Source organism: Emydura macquarii, unplaced genomic scaffold (assembly GCF_026122565.2).
Source record: "Emydura macquarii macquarii isolate MOO-44397 ecotype Brisbane River unplaced genomic scaffold, CSIRO-AGI_Emac_v2 contig_587, whole genome shotgun sequence".
Taxonomy (NCBI): Eukaryota; Metazoa; Chordata; order Testudines; family Chelidae; genus Emydura; species Emydura macquarii.
The window spans coordinates 303988-320585 of NW_027130724.1; the positions used below are offsets into that span (position 1 = coordinate 303988).

General features: G+C 52.4%; 1 long non-coding RNA gene across 1 annotated transcript; it reads left to right on the forward strand.

The window, feature by feature from the left end:
* Positions 1-9942: 9942 nt before the first annotated feature.
* Positions 9943-15520, forward strand: LOC137147958 (uncharacterized). Its single transcript, XR_010918395.1, has 2 exons — positions 9943-9986; positions 14943-15520. It is a non-coding gene; the product is annotated as an uncharacterized lncRNA (long non-coding RNA).
* Positions 15521-16598: the final 1078 nt, after the last annotated feature.

The window sequence follows — 16598 nt, forward strand, 5'->3', positions numbered from 1 at the left end:
CAAATCTGCTCAACGGGCATCACCTCATGAATCTGGCTGGAAGGGGGAGGAGCACTTGAGCCCCAGCACAGACCCACCTCTGTGCCCTCCTGTCCATGTCGTAAGGGCTCTTGTCCCACAGCTCACCCCTTCCTGGGCACAGTGGGACACTGCAGTGCCTGGGGATGGACCAGACGGCAGCTCAGGCATAGGGCTCGGCTTCCTGGGCCTGGTAGATACAAAGCCCTGGAGAGAGTCTCTGCCACGCCATCCCACTGCCCCCAGCTTCCCTCCCACCCCACGCCCTAGCCGGCCCAGTGCCGCACAAAACCTGCAGCTGATGCTACCACCGTGGGGAAAGGGATGAGGGCAGCACCACAAGCACTGCTGTGGGCAAAAGAGGTGGGGGGCAAGGAGGGCACAGGAATGAAATGCCGCCCCGAGAGGCCGACTGTCTTGTTATTTGGTGAGGCTTAATGTCTCTCAATCCCAATTCCCAGCCTGGGGCGCGATGCCCGTCCCTCCCCTGTGTGGGGCTGGAAACAGCCTCCAGCTGACCCGCACAGGCTCATGGCCACAATGGGGGGATCAGCCGGGTGAAGCCTGCAGGAGGCTGCACCGTGGTGGTGCAGCCCCCAGTAGGCCTGGTTGGAGCCTGCTCCAGGACTGTGACGTCCCCCCAGGGGAGGGTCCGAGGCAGGAATCGGCGCAGGGAGGGCAAGCAATGTTTCCAAGCTAATTTCTGTGAAATTATGAGGTAGGAAGCTGTTTTCAGGAGGTTATGTCTGTTTTGTTTTTTATTATTAAAAAATAAAAGGAATGTCTTGGTTGGGATTTCCCCTCGGTCTCTGCTTCCTTCTTTTGCCAACGTACCAGAGGGCAGCATGTGCTCAGAGCAGCATAAAGCCCTTAATTGCTGCTGCACATCTAGAATACCAACTTCCAGCCTCCCCAGCTTGTCTCAGCCAGGCATAGCGCAAATACCAGCATGGCTAACCTGTGTCATGAGCAGTTAGCAGGGCTTGAAGCCAGGACCTTAAAACACCAGCACACAGCCTCCTGCTACTTGATCTAACAGGAGACACCCTTGCGCCAGCAGCAGTAGCAGGCAGTTATCTTCAGGCACGTCACAGGACAGTACACAATTGACAGCCACGTTATCGCAAACCAGAATCCAGGAACAGCCTTCTGCAGCTATGGCCCCCAGGCCCAGAACTCTGGGTGCATTCCCAGGCGCTGGGCGGCCTTTTGGTACAGCTCCCGACGTATCAGTGCTGCAGACGGTCAGCGCTCCGATGCCAAGGGGCTGGGTGCATCACAAACGTTCTGCTGGATTGGATTGGGTGGCTAGAGTGGATTGCTGCTATTTGTAGGGCTAGACAGAATGGATTGTACGCCTGTGGGAATTCGGTGCCAAACTATTAAAAATTGTGTGCATGACATTTTAAACTTCTGCAAATGATATTTATCAATAAATAAATGTGGAGGCTCCAACGTGGCAGTGGGGAGCACAGAATGCTGCCTGCACCGAGGTAGGAGATCACCCTCCAGGGCCCCCATCCCCTGGGACATAGACTTCTAGGACAGGCCTGGCCCAAGCACTATAATATCAGGGTTGGATTCTGCCTGACCCCTGAGTCCATATTGTGGGAAGTTTCTAGGTGTGGGGGCGGGAGGGGCACCATTTAGGAAGAATGCCCCCCCCCGCCTTGAGTATTGTACTGGAGCTCTGCTCAGCACATGCCCTAGCCCCTGGGCATACACATGGAATAATGTGTATGGAATAATGTGTGCAACTGCAGAGGAGAGGGGCTGCTCCCAGCTGGTGCCCCTGGGGCTGGGAGCTGGTATTTTGGTTACAAACAGGCAGGGTGATTAAGATAAGAAAGGGCTGGTGATTACATTCAGTTAAGGATCTGCCACCAGGTGGGAGAGGCTCCTGCCCCAAGGGGCGCCAGTGCTCCGAGTTGGGGGGGGAAGGAGCTCAGGGCTGTGGGACCATTGGGGCTCTGGGCTTTATCCTCATGACTCCTCTCTTGGCTTCAGGCTCAGGGTGCTAGGCTTCAGCCAAATGGCCTCGCAGCCCCCTGGTTAAGAACCGCTGCCTTAAGTGACCTACCAAAAGTCACGTCAGAACATGTTCGTATTAGACTGAAGAGGTCTAATATTTATTTAATTTTCTTTCTTTATATAGGAATTAGATACTGGGCTCCTGTCAGTTAATTTCCAAGTTATCTACAAAAGAAACTAGAGTTTTCAGCCCCTGCAATCATGGTTAAAGTTCACCCCCCACACACACCAAAATCTGAAATGGCGCTCCTGGCGGGGGGGGAGGGGAATGAGGCTCGGCGGGAGGGCTGAGTTATGGGGAGGTCTGGATGCATTGGGAGTGGGGCAGACAGGAGGTGGGTGTGAGTAGGCATGCCCCAGCCAGTGCATCTCCAGTCTCCCGTGGTGATTTACCTCTCTACCAGGTGTTCTGGGCACTGGAAAGGATGTGCCTGCGATGCCGGGAAAGGGCACATGACCACTCTTGCAGCTTCCCTTTGCTTCCCCATAAAAGAATCATTTTTCTGCAGGAAAGCAATGAATTCTGTGGGGGACACGAATTCTGTGCGCATGCTCTGGTACAGAAGTCTCCCAGGAGTATTTGTATTAGAGTAGCATGAGAAGGCCCAGCAGGATCTGGGACACCCTTGAGCCGGACCCAGCGTGCACACAGTACAAAGGCAGCGCTGGCCCTGGTGCGTTTGCAATCCTAGTTACTACCCAGACCCAACAAGTGAATGAAACAAACCAGCAGTGACTGTGAGGAGAGAGATGCCAAGGTAACCAACACGGGCATGCCTCCCTGTGGACTAGCCTGGAACGTCGCTCTCTGCTGGCACCATTCTGCAGCCAGCATCGCCTGAGGGAGCCTCAAGGAGGGGTTTGGAGGAGGAGCAGAAAGGTGGAGGCTTTGCAGCTTCTTTGGAGGGGGGAGTGTGCATGATACTTGTGGTTGGGTAGAAGGAAACAGAGGAGGAGGATGGGCTTCTGGTTCTGGGGCTGGGCTGGGATTCAGGAGATCTGGCTTCAGTTCCTAGTCCTGCCCAAGACTGTGCAGATAAGTCCCTCAGGCCTTGTCTACATAGAGAAGCTTCACTGGTAGAAACTAAGGGGTTAAACAGGTGAAAATCCCTGTGTGGACACCCTTAATCCAGTTTGAGTGGTTTTATTTCAGTTAGCTTAAGTCAAATGGAAAGAGGGCTAAACAATTGAAGGAGAGCTTGTTGCAGTCAGTGTGTCCACACTGGGCTTTAACTGAATCTAAGCAAGTGTGTGTGCAGACAGGACCTGCATCTCTCTGTGCTTTCGTTCCCCTTTGGAAATGGGGAGGACCACGACTCCCCTCCTTTGTCTGTCTACACTGGCTGCTCTCTGGGGCAGAAAGTGCCTTACTCTGCATTTGTACAGCACCTAGCACAGTTCGACCTGTAGCCATTACTCTAAAAATGCACCCAATGAAGGCTGGCATTGCTGGAGGCAAGGCAGAGGTGAAAAGCGTGCTGAGATAACAGATCTGACAGGCTGGGAAGGGTTTGGTATCTAGGTTCTCAGGCCTCAAGAAGGCAGAAGAGCAGAGAGCCATGGACGAGGGATTTGTTAGCACACTCACCTCTGGTGTGAAGTACTCAGCTCAGTCCCCAGTAGTTAAGCTAAGGAAGGGATCCATTCCTGGTGCTCAGAGTCAGGAAATGCAGCAGCTGCCCTGGGGGTGGAAGTTGTGCAACACAAGCTTACTCCAAGTGAATTCAAATCAGCTGCCCTCTGACCATAGAGGGTAAATCAGCTGCAGGGGGGCTAAGAAAGGGGCTTTCAGCTGGGGTGACACTGCTCCTTAGGCTTCTGATCCCGTTTAGCACCTGGAATTTCACTTCAGTGGGTGTCCCTGCTGCAGTGCTTGCATATTAGTTATAATCCCCCTCCCCCCATCAAGCAGTGACAGTAACACTGAGGAGTTTTCAGCTTCAAAGGGCTTGAGGAAGCTTTAGTGACTCCTGGGAGGTAGGGTAGTTACTATGATCAGCTCCAGATTTCTGATAGGTGCAGGGACAAGACTAAGGTCACCCCACAAAGCAGTGGCTGAGCCCAGAGCAGAATCCTGGAGTTCCTAGCTCCTGCCCCCGCAGCTCACGTCTGTCTAGCTAGAGAGGGGAGCCCTGCGGTCGATGGTGACCCTGGGCGTTTGGGGGACTGAACCAAACTTCAACCAAGCGACGGCATTTCCTTCCAATCACCTTTGACCTCCACCAGTGGGGGGTGACATTTAACATCCTGTTTTGAATTGGCCCCCCTGGCTCTTTAAACAAGAATCCCGCAGTGGAAGGGGCAATGGGTTCATGCTGCTGAGTCAGCAAGCGTGGGCGGGCGGGCAGGCGGGCGGGGGAACCTCCCATTGCACAGCCTCTCCTGCTGCGCACTCCACCTCACCCTCGGGGGAGGGGCCAGGAGAATGAGGGCTCTGACTAAACCTGTCCCGGGCCCCTGACGCCTGCTGGATTGACGTCTGCAATGCCCTGCCACCCTGGGCGGGTCCCAGAGAGGGGCTGGGCTCTGCAGCTGGCAGAGCAGCAGGGGTGGGGCTGCACAGCATGGCGGGCTCTCTAGCACCCCTGGTGGGCAGGCAGTGCATCTGCGTCTCCCTGCTCTTGCCCCTGGGTACCTCAGGAATGAAGCCAATGGGGTTACCCTGGTTTGGGTGGGGTGGGGTGGGGGGATCAGGCCCAGTGTGGGCACATAGCTCAGAGCCCACCTCCCCACTGGGGGGAGGTGAGTGTGTGCTGGTCCAAGGCTGCCTTTACTCTCAGTGGGGCTGAGCCCTGCTTCGGCTCCTCCCACCCCACCCTGCAGAGAGGTGGCTGTGTCATCCACACCCACACATTGCCCTGGGCCTTCTCCGAGCGCAGGGGGCTCATGGGCACGAGGCCGAGCTGTGCTCCAGTGGATGGGCTGAGGAGAGGTCTCAAGGACCCCCAAGGAGCCGAGTCAGTCTCATGGGCTCCTTCTAGCTTTTGATTTCCGTAGGGTCCGACGTGCCACAGGAATGTGCCTGTCTGCCAGAGCAGATCCTGGCTTTCCAGGGCGGAGACGATACATGGCCCAGAATGACTGCGCACATAGCATCTTTGAGCCACGGCTCTGCAGTGCTTTATAAGCAGCAGCCTGAACCTCCCCGGCAGCCAGCTCAGGGTTACTGTCCCCATAACCAGACGTACAGAGAAGGCCAGGGCCACGGCCAAGGCCCCACAGCAAGTCACTGACAGCTCTAGGAACAGCGGCCGGGGTCCTGACTCCCAGCCCCCTGCTCTGTGCTCCCTCATGCCCAGGGTGGGCGGTGTCCTGATTGCCAAAGGCGTGACGAGAGTGACTCGGGTGCTTCAGGGAGCCAGGCTGACCTTACTTAGCTTCCCAGATCCATGGGGCGGAGCAACCTCTGGCAGCTCCATGGGGACTGGGGCGGTTTGGTGCACAGGCAGCAGGTTCACAGGCCACCACTTCCTTGCAGGTTTCCCTGGCTTTTAGCTCTGGCTGCTGCTGGTGGGAGATTCCACTTCATGATCCAGGGCTAGGGTGAAGGCTCCCCCACTTATTGAAAGGAAACCTGCCTGCTGCAGGGCATGGCTTCAAAGGGGTGGGGGCTAGGAAGGAACTTTGCCTACAGGCAGGTGAATCCAGAACTGTCTGTTGCAGAGTTTCTTGCACTTTGCTCTGAAGCAGCTGGTCAGTGTCAGAGACGGGATATCGGGCTAGACGGTTGCATCCAGCCTGCAGTTCTTGTGATCGTAACACGTCCTCCTGCGATTGATTTCTGGCCCCAAGGTCTGCCAGCTGTGCTACCTGGAGTACTGGTGGGTCTCAGGGTGCTGGCTCCTCCTCCTTCCTTCCAGCTGCTGACTTTCCAGCAGGGGGCAGTGCTACAACCACCTAACACAGAGTGCGAGGGCGGGCCGGACAAAGGGGAAGCCGCTTTGGGAAAAACTTTGAAATGTCCAAGTTCTTGTTCTTCCAAAATGGAGCCAATTTTTTTACCTCTTTTACTACATATTTGTGGTTTGCAGTGTTGTTGTAGCCATGTTGGTCACAGGATATGAGCCAAACAAGATGGGTGAGATATCTTTTATCAGACCATCCTCTGTTGGTGAAAGACTCGCTTTTCAGTTTACACAGAGCCCTTCTTCAGGTTTGGAAAAAGCTGACACGCTGAGTACCTTTCCCAGATCTGAAGAAGAGCTCTGGGAAGCTAAAACGCTTGGTGCTGCCACCAACATAAATATTGTTTGACTTCTTTTAATCGCAGTTTTTGAAATGTTGATATTGATTTTACACATACACATACACACACACACACATTTTGCCACTGACTGCAATAGAATGAATCATGCCCAGGGTATTTTTCTTCACTTTTTCATTTTCCCCTTTTGCCACTGTGTTGCTTTTGCAAACTCTCTCTCCTCTTTGGAGAGGTTTTAGAGGATGACAGAAGAGAAAATCGGGGGTTGGGGGGAGGCAGTACTTCCTTCTCCACCCTCCACACTGGCTGCTATTCATTCTGTTACATTTATTGGCAAAAAGAGGAAGGGGAAAAAACTGATATTTCAAAATTTGATTACAATAAAAAATGGAAAAGTCCTAACAAATAGAATTTTTTCTGGTTTACGGGGGGAAAAGGCCATTAACTGCTGGAAAAAACGTTTCTGACCAAACACATCAAGGAGCTCTGCTTGGTGCTTACACAGAGGTTCATGTGTTCAAAGCACTGTACAAATGTTGTTCATTGGTTGTACTGTGGTAGTGCCTAGGAGCTTTAGGGCTTGTCTACGCTACACAGGTAGGTCAACCCAAGGCAGCTTATGTCGATCTAATTATGTCAGGGTCTACACTACGGACTTCCTCCCGCCTATGTAAGTGCCCTATTACACCGACATCATAACTCCCACCTCCATGAGAGGCATAAGGCTTATGTCAGTGTAGTTAGGGCAACACAGTGTCTGTAGACAGTGTCTGGAGACACTGCGTCCCTTACATCAACTGTCGGTGTTTCTAGTGTAGACATAAGCAGTGGCATACAGAGGGTCTCTGGCACCTGGGGGCCCAAGCCTACATTTGCGTGCTCCCCCCCAAAGTCCTCACGCCCCCCTCCTCTCCCCGGGCAGGGCGTATTTTTAGCCCTGTAGTGCAAGCTGGCTCTGAGACTCTGCCTGCGGGGATGGGGAGGAGTGTTGCAGTATAGACGTATCTTTAGACACTTGAGTCTCGGGATGAGGCACCCAAGGCCCCATTTGGGCTCCCCTGTGATCCACAAAACTCGGCCTGTTTGCGTTTCTCCACAGGGGAACAGCCACTGGGCGAGAACCGGAGCATGAGAGACTGGACTGGACAGCGATTGGGGCACCCCCGGGAGGTGAGAGACCACAGGGCCAGTCCTCTCCTCTCCAACCACTCGGACACTATTTATCCTCAGCAGAACAGCTTCACCAGGTGAGACCCAGCAAGGCCCACCGCCGAATAGCCCCTAACTCAGTGCTGAGACCCTGTTCGTAGCCTTTCACCCCCTCTGGCAGAGAGGGCGGGAATTGACCCTGGCGCACCCACATCCCAGATCCCCTGGGCTAAAAGTTAGCAAGTGCATGGTGGGGGCACTTCCTGCCTCTCCTCCGGCTGTTTGGCGCAGCGTGGGGCAGCTCTCTCCCCATCCATTGTCTGAGAATGCGTTCCCTACTGAAGCAATGCAGGCACCTAAGCCGCCTGGTTCACGGGTCACTAACCTGCCGTAGGTGCCTAGCTCCATGAGAGGCTCCATCACTCCGTAGAGTGTCAGCTCTTTGGGGCAGGGAGAAGCTCTCACCACAGCTTTGTACAGTGCCTAGCACAATGGGGCCCTGCTCCTGACTGGAGCCTCTGCATTATAAATCTCTAATACACTTTCCAGAGAACGCTGACAGGGGATTGATGGGGGATCATGGCAGGGGAGAGACTGATGAAGTGATGAGAGTTGTGGGAAGGGGGCAGACTGGTGTCTGAGCAGAGAGACTCTGGAATTGAATTGAGGGATGTCAGAGGAAGGGGAAATGTAGCACTGAGGGGTACCGGGGGTGAAGTGGTGCACAGGGCCCATCCCCACCCATGCCCCACTCATGCCTCTGTTTCTGCCTGAGGAGCAGAAGAACCCTCTCTGCCGCTGACACCCAGACACAGGTCCTGACTTGATGAGAGGAGCTGGAGCCAGGGACTCCACCCAGCAGCCAGCCACACCCACCTCATCTGTGTCTCACACACACCATGGGCGCTGACACAGCTCGGGGGCTAAACATAGAATCACAGAAATGTAGGGCTGGATGGGACCGCGAGAGGACATCTAGTCCTTCCCCCTGCACTGAAGCAGGACCAAGGAAATCTAGACCGTCCCTGACTGGTGTTTGTCCAGCCTGTTCTTGAAAACCTCCAATGATGGGAATTCCACAGCCTCCCTGGGAGCCAGCGTCTAGCTGCCCTCAGAGTTAGAAAGTTCTTCCTAAAATCTAACTTAACTCTCCCTTGCTGCAGATTAAGCCCATTACTTGTCATTTTACCTGCTGTGGATATGGAGGATAATTACTCCCCATCTTCTTTATAACAGCCCTTAACATATTTGAAGGCTGTCATCAGGTCCCTGCTCAGTGGTCTTTTCTCAAAACTACACATGCGCAAGTTTTTTTGGCTTTTCCTCCTAGGACAGGTTTTCTAAACCTTTTACCATTTTTGGCTCTCTTCTGGACTCTCCAATTTAGCCACATATTTCCTTAAGCAGGGCACACTGCATTAGACACAGGACTCCAGCTGAGGCCCCCCAGTGCCCAGTAGAGCAGGACAATTACCTTCCATATCTTACACACCACGCTCCTGTTAATTCCCCACCCCCCTCCAGGAGATGATATTAGCCTTTCCCAACTGCATCAGGCTGTTGTCTCATATTCAATTTGTGATCCACCAGAACCCCCAGATCCTTTTGTGCAGTGTTACCAGCTAGCCAGTTAGTCCCCACTGTGTAGTTGTGCACTTGGTTTTACCTCCCTCTGTAAAGTATTTTGCATTTGTCCTTATTGAATTTCATCTTGTTGATTTCAGACCAATCCTCCAATGTGTCAAGGTTCTTTTGAATTCTAATCCTGTCCTCCGAAGTGGTAGCAATCCTTGCCAGCTCAGTGTCATCTATTAATTTGATATGCACACTCTCCACTCCAGTATCCAAGTTATTAATGAAAATATTGACAAGTGGGACTGAGCCCTGGGGGACCCTGGTAGATACTTGTCCATGGTGGAACATCTCAGCTGCCGTGGCTAAGAACCTGAATGCACCAAGTTCCAGGCGGGGTGGTGGTGGAAGTGGGGGGATGGAGTGGAGAGATGCTGTGTCCCCACCCATGATACTGGGGACAGTCCCCCATAGCCTGCATGGGGAGGGCAGATATGTCCTCATCAGAGTGGGAGTCACATCACAGAATAATGTGGGCTCTCCACATACTTGTGCCATATGGCCTACCAAAACAGGTACATTCTTGGGCTCCCCGGCTCAGCATGACTGGAGTCCCTGATTGAACCGCCCACTGTAGGAGAGAGGGACTCTTCCCCACTGCACCTCTTGGTTCTTTAGGTAATCACCACTCCTACTCCCCAGTGCAGCCCAATGGGAATTCCTGCTGGCCCCCTGCCCATGCCAGCAGAGAGGGAATCTCTCCAGTGATGGACGGGTTGTTCTGGCCTTTTCCTGGAAGGGTGACTCCAGACTGTAGCAGCCATGACAGGGTTAATGGGTGGACCAGTTACTTCCCCCCAGCTGTGACTAAGTGGCAGACTGGCAACAGCTGGGATAAAAGGCCAGGATTCAGGCAGAGAGCAGTGGCTGCTAGTAAGACCTGGGATTATTGAAAGGAGGTTCCTCAACAATCACTTGACCAAGGACCAGAGGCTTGTCATGGGGAGTGGAGGTAGGACTGCTGGGCACTACCAAAGGGGATGTTTCTTTCCCTTGCAGTCCCACCGCCAAGGAGGCCAGCTTTTGGGATGCTAATGTTGTCAAATCTTGGTGAGATTCTTCTATAGGGTCAAGGTGCAGTCTAAGTGACTCAGGTGCCTGGGCTCTTAGAGGGGGATAAAGGGGGAAGGAAGGAGTTCCTTTCACATGCCGTGCTCCATCTCCCTCTCCCTCATGTGCATGCATGCACACACACAGAGTCCCTGGAGACCCCAGCTGTGACACTCAGGGGAGCCAAAATGTCTCCTCTGAGTGCTTCAGCCTGCAAACATTTCCACCATGGTTTAGAATAATGATCCTCCTTACTTCACATCTTGCCAGCAGTGGGCAAACATGGACCAAGCTTCAAACCCCCTGAGAGGTAGGCAAAGAATACATGGGATGGGGAAATTGAAGCTGGGGGACGACATGATTGAGTCAGTTGCCCAAGATCTCAGTCGGTATCTGTGCCAGTGCCAGGATTAGAACACCTGGCTCCTAGGCTCTGACCACCAGACCACACTGCCTCTGCACTTGTATTGCAGGGGGTCTGCTAGGCCCCTGCTTACATAACATGTTCCTGTAACTGTCTCCTGCTTCCTACAGTTCACAGCCAAGTTCCTCTCCTCTTGACAAATTGCCATGAAGCTGATTGACTGTGGATCCGAGGAGCATCCTGCTCAGCACACTCCCTTTCAAAGCATTCCCTTTCACGTTTTAGCACCTAGCTCTGCCCTGACATGGCTGCCCGTTGCACCTGGGAATGGGTCTGTTCCCACTGCAGCCATAGGGAGGCCAGGGAGTAGCAAGCCGGCAGCGCTGCATGGGGAAGGACTCGGTGATGGGGTAATTTGTCTCAGCACTTATGTCCTGGTCTTTCCTGGAAGGCTTCGTGATGTAGCTGGACTGAGTGATATCACCCCCCGCCCATCCATACACACACCCTGAATTGCGTATCCAGGGCTAGTGTAACAAGGAGACGCTGCTAGTTTCCTTTGTCTGTCATAACATCTAATAGCTGTCCCGTGGATGTTCTGCTGGCCGCTGCAGGCCAGAGAGAGAAGAGCTCTCAGCTGGGGCTGGCTGGTAGGTCACTAGCTCCTCTCCAGGGAAAGAGGCTAGAAGGTCCCACCTCTTCCTTCCCACCATCGTTTGAGGGTGCTTTAAAAAAACCAGGTGTTTGGCGAGAGCCTCCCTCAAAGGAATACACAGGGGACACAGAGGATTCCAGGGCCTTTGGCATCCTTGTTCCCTGCTGCAAGAGCCACCCCCTCCCCCCGATGGCTTGCCCACTGCCAGTGCCCAGAAGGTCAGCTCTGCCCCGCTGCTGGTGCTGACATTATACAGCCTCTTCCTAGCCTGTGTGGGTGATGGTCACACCAAGCAGGGTGGGCCTGCTCAGTAGGTGAATGGCAGAGCTCTAGCGGAAACCTTAGTGTGGCTGAAAATAGTTTGGTGAGCTGGTGTCCTCTGTACAAGTCAGTCCTGACCCTGTGCCCTAGCGTGGTGCCAGGGGACGCTGTGAAGGTCCCATCTTTGGATGAGCCATAAAGCTTTCACCTTATTCAAGATATTTAAAGCTGTGTCTAAATTTAAACCTGTGACTCATTGACTTTAGTGGGGCTGCTTATGCTCCATAAACGTGAAAGTGCCCTGCTGAATTGCTGGCCTTGTCTTTTTCAGACATTATGCATCCAGAGACTTCACAAAGGCAGGCAAATGTTGTCAGGGGCATTTTTACAGAGCTGTGACCAGAATCCAGGTTTCTGAGGCCAAGACTTTCAAAAACGGGTGCTCCTCCTAAAGCCATCCTTAGCCACCTACGTAAGTGACCTGATCTTCAAAGCTTCTGAGCCTTCAACAGCTACCATGGTCTAGGTTTATTCTGTCCTGTGTCAGCACAGGGGACTGGTTTTGATGACCTTTCCAGGTCCCTTCCAGCTCTACGTTTCTGTGATTGCCTACACTGGAAGCTGCTGGGGATGCAGTGTAACTGGCAACCAGGTCACTTACTTAAGTACCTAAATAAGGATTTAGGAGCCTGCCGCTAGTCCCCATTTTTTAAAATCTTAGCTAAGATCTTTTGGATTCAAACTCAGGAAAAGCTTTCTCGTCTAATAAGAAATTAATAACTAGCCAATGAGATGCAAAGGGACAGATTTTGGGGGGGGGGGGGAATTCAACATTTATCCCAATTTTTACAAACAATTTTTAAGATAGTTTTGTTCCTGTAGCTTTTGAAATTGGCTTCTTTAATTTCTACAAATTTTCTCATTGACCTTTTTAATTTTTCAAATTAGAATTTTCTAAAAACAAATTTTCAACACTTCATAATCAAAATGTCTGGGTTTTGATCTTTTTTTTAAATTTTTTGGGGAAAAAACAGCATGTGACTAAGGTGACCAATCAAAACTGGCACTAGAAAAATAAACAATGAAACAACAAAAATTCTCAAAAAATGAGAAATTCCAAGAAAATTGAAACATTTTCATAAACATTTATTTTTAAAGACCATTTTATATATATTTAATAAATGCTATTAGAAAAATTATGCTGCTCTATTATAAGGGAGGTTGCAGTATTGCTGTCATAGAGTTAATTAAGGTTAGGCTAGACGCCCATCTATTAGGGACCAGATGATTTCATCCCCACATCAGCACATCACAGGACCAAGTGATCACCAAGGAACTGGGAGGGAAAGAGACTCCCTTGTAGTATAACAAAGACTAATGATGGGGTGTCATGCAGGACCCAGCCCTCTCCTATCACTGGGGAACAAACAATGCAATGAAGGCTGATAAGGATCCCATGAGGAAGTAGTCAGCGCAACAAAGGTGGCGGAGTAGGAAATGTCAGGAGACAAAATGTAATTGGCCAGGGATGGGGGAAGCCCATTTTGCCTAATTTCAAGCCCACTCAAAAAAGTCACTCTGTTAGAAAGTTATTGCTTCCGCCGAGGAGCCACTGCGGGGAAAGGGGGAGAGAAAAATAAGTAGGTGGTATAGAGCACGTAGTAAGGATAGTGTATACGGGAGGGTCTTAAAGCACCTCACACAGGTGGGTAAGTATCCGCATGAGAGGCAGAATGATTCAGTGACTGCAGGTCACCTGCTTGTACCAGCTGAGCTTAGGAAGAGTTCTTCGTCCCTAACACACAGCACAGGCTCCCAAGATAAATTAGCTAGGAAGCTGAGGCCAGATCTGGCACAAACTAGGCCCTCCATGGACTTAAATGACCAGCACTGACTTCAATGAGGCTGCACTGATCTGCACTGGTTGAGTATCTAGCCCCCTCCAGGAGTTTTTCTCAAGTGAATCTCCCCTGGAAGGAAGAACTGCAGGAAGAAAAGGTTCCGGGGCCCAGGCTAGTTTTTGGGATCCTGAACCCAGCAGTGTGAAGGGGCCACAAGGCCTGCAACTCAGTATGGGTCATTTGTTCCCAGCTCGTTAGCAGTGAAAAGTCTGCCCTGGATTTGCAAGAGAAGATAGGGTTCTGCCTGGGAGACTCCAGAATCGTTCACCTGCAGCTTATGAAACTCTCTTGCCATTGACTCATCGCTGGTCCTTTGCCAGGGTGTTCCAGCCCCGAGCGATGGGAGATTTGTATAGATCATGGAGATGTCATTACCTGAATGTGTGTCACATCTGAGGCGCCATCTTTCTTCTCATTAGACTTTAACAAGAGCGATGGGTGCCCAACTGACAGCCCTGGTGATGGAGGCCTCCCTCTTTCATTGTAGGATAGGTGTAGCCACGGCAACAGCAGGGCTGGCTTTCCCTGCCCTGCCTTGCCAATGTGCTTCCACCTTGCCCCGAAGGGGCAGCCCGGGAAGAAGTTGAGGCTTGTTCCGTGCTCACGCCTAACAAGATGTGGCGCATCTTGTGATGAGGACACCAGCACACTCGGCACTGGGCTAAGATCACGTCACATGGGCCAGCAAAGAACCTGCTGGTGGTACAAACATTCCTTGTGCCCAGGCTGAGTTGAGCTTGAACTGTGGACCTCATGGTGAAAGGCCCCATAGTCCACTAGCAATTCCCTGGGCAATGAGAATCTGGCCTGCCTCAGTCCAGCTCCCTGCCCTTGGGTCCCTTTGCTTAGCAAGGGTCGCCACACAGGGGCAGAGGGACGGAGTGAGCAAGAAGGGGAGAGGGCAGTGCAAGGGGAGAGAGCTGGGGGGACGACAGGGAAGGTTTGTCTCTGTATCCGTCCCAGTCTGATCGCTCCAATCACAACTTGGTACTCAGAACCTACCTGCCAGGCCCCTGGGAAGCAGCCAGTTAGGCCATGCAGCCCTTGGGCAGGAGCACGGCCGTGATCGATAATAAATGTTGATATTCCAGTAGCCCCAATCTCATTGTGCTAGGTGCTGCACAAAGACAGCTGGAGACACCCCTTTGTCCCAGGGGGCTCAGAATCTGAAAAGGGCAGGCGGCTGGAGGAGTGGGGACAAGCTAGGTTAAAACAAAACCTGTGAGGAGGTCATGTCGCTGAATTCCTGGTGCTGGCAAACACGCCAGAGTCACAAAGGGAGAACGCCACCCAAGGGGTTTGGCCAGCCCAGGCCTGGCTTGTCCTGAGTGTCATGTCTGGCAGTTGTGGGCTATCGCTCCCCAGTACACTAAACTCTTAGCCCCGTCTATGCTAAGGAAATGGCTGTCAGCCCTGGTTCAGCAGCAAGCCTAGCCCAGCACACACTGTACTGGAGAACTGTGGTTAAAATGGCTTGAGGCATGTCTTGAGCACGGAGCTCTGATAAGTTGCTGGGCAAAGTGTGAACCAGTCATCCCGTGCAGTCAGTGCAGCTGGAGGGGGGCCCACCCCCTTACTGAATCTGCTCCTGGCATGAGGTAACATTTCTAGTGTAGATGGGTGCCTGCTAGCACAGGGGAATACTCCCTTGGGATCTCTCTTGCCCCTCCTCTGCAGGATCCGTCTCTGCCCTGGAACACGTGTGCAACGGGCACCTACGTCATCCGAGCTGCATTGCACCCCTCTGATCCAGAGGCTACCATGAGCGGTGCCCTCTTGTAGCTGGGCCTCTTCTTCCCTCATCCAGAATGCAGTAGCTTCAGTGTGTTTGTGTGAGCATATCCCACCCACCGTGCCTGTCTTTCCTCGGCTGCTTGGGTAGCTTTTAGCCTCACACGTCCTGTCAATACCTGAAGCCTCCTCCTGAAGCGGTGGCATAATAGGGAGCTGCACTCGCCTACCCATCCACTAGGGATTCCACCATCACCTCTCCTGCTGGCCAGAGCTGCCCCGTTGGTGGGCTGGGCCATCGCTGCAGTCTCCCAGCGCTTCCCAGGGAAACAGCCGTCCTCCTGGTCACCAACAGGGCCTGAACTGAGGCTTTCAAGATCTGAGAACATGGACAGCTACAGCTTGAGCTAAGGGATTACCCCGCTAGCTGTGAGCGAGCAATCAAAGACTCCAGTCTGCTGTGGCTGGGGGCACAGAGAGGGATTCACAACGCAGCAAACAGTGGGTCACACGCAGTAAAGACTCTACATAGCAAGGTCCCTGGGGGACCAGCTGGCCCATCTGCCTGGCTCCGTTGCATGGTGGTGCCCTCCAGCACATTGTCCAGTGTGTATTTACCTTTCCCCTTCACTCCCATTTCCTGGTCTTCAGCCCCCTCCATTTGTTTGAGCATTAGGAGGGTGGAAATGCTTCTGGTTTTATTGCTCCATAATGTTGTGCACCCCGAGCAGCTGGGTGGGGTAGAGGCTGTTTCAAAAAGAAACTGGTAGCGATAACCATGGTCATTAGTCTCTTGTGCCGTGTGCTTGGTGCGGGTTTAGTTCCTCCATATGCTAACTCCCACCTTAAATAGGAAATCCTACTAAGCATGTAGAGTTGGCATCAGCAATTCAAAGGGCTGACTAGGCTAGTGTCCCCAAACTGGTTTGGTGTGTTTAAACACCAGCTTTCAGCTTGTGTGTCTTCAAAGGGCTCCCAATGAATCCTGGGCATGCAAATATGCTCCTACAAATAATGAAAGTCTATGCGCTTAGGAGACCACCGCATAGGAGATTCTTCCTACCCCTGCAAAGTGAAACATTTCCAATTGCTGCTCCCTTCCCAGGTTCAGGACAGAAGTGATTCTGCTGACTGCAGGAGAGTTTGAGCCAATTAACTCTCAAGGATCAGTGCAGAATAGCATAGTGGAAAGCATATGGGGCTTGATCTCTCAGCTGTTAAAGGGAACCTGGGGCCTGATCCTGTGTTGCTTGCTATACTCAGTGAGTATTTTGGGGGTGCAAGGATCAGGCTCCTGCTGTCCAGTTTTACTCTGGTCTCTATAAGCTGATGTGGCTTTTCCGTAAAGGCTGCAGCTTGCAAGATTCTCCAGCCCCAGGATGCCATTCTCCCCAGGACAGGTACAGCCTGGGGGCTTCTGGGCATCAAAGCTACTTGCAAGGATCTATCGGGGGCTGACATGCTCTTGTCTATTCTCCACCCTCTGCAAAGCTCAGCTGTCCCAGCAGCTTTATTCCCAGCTCACCAGTCTGGAGAAGAGAAACACGTCCCCACTCTTTGTCCCAAACTCTGATCAAAGCTCTTCAGAGATTCACACACTCA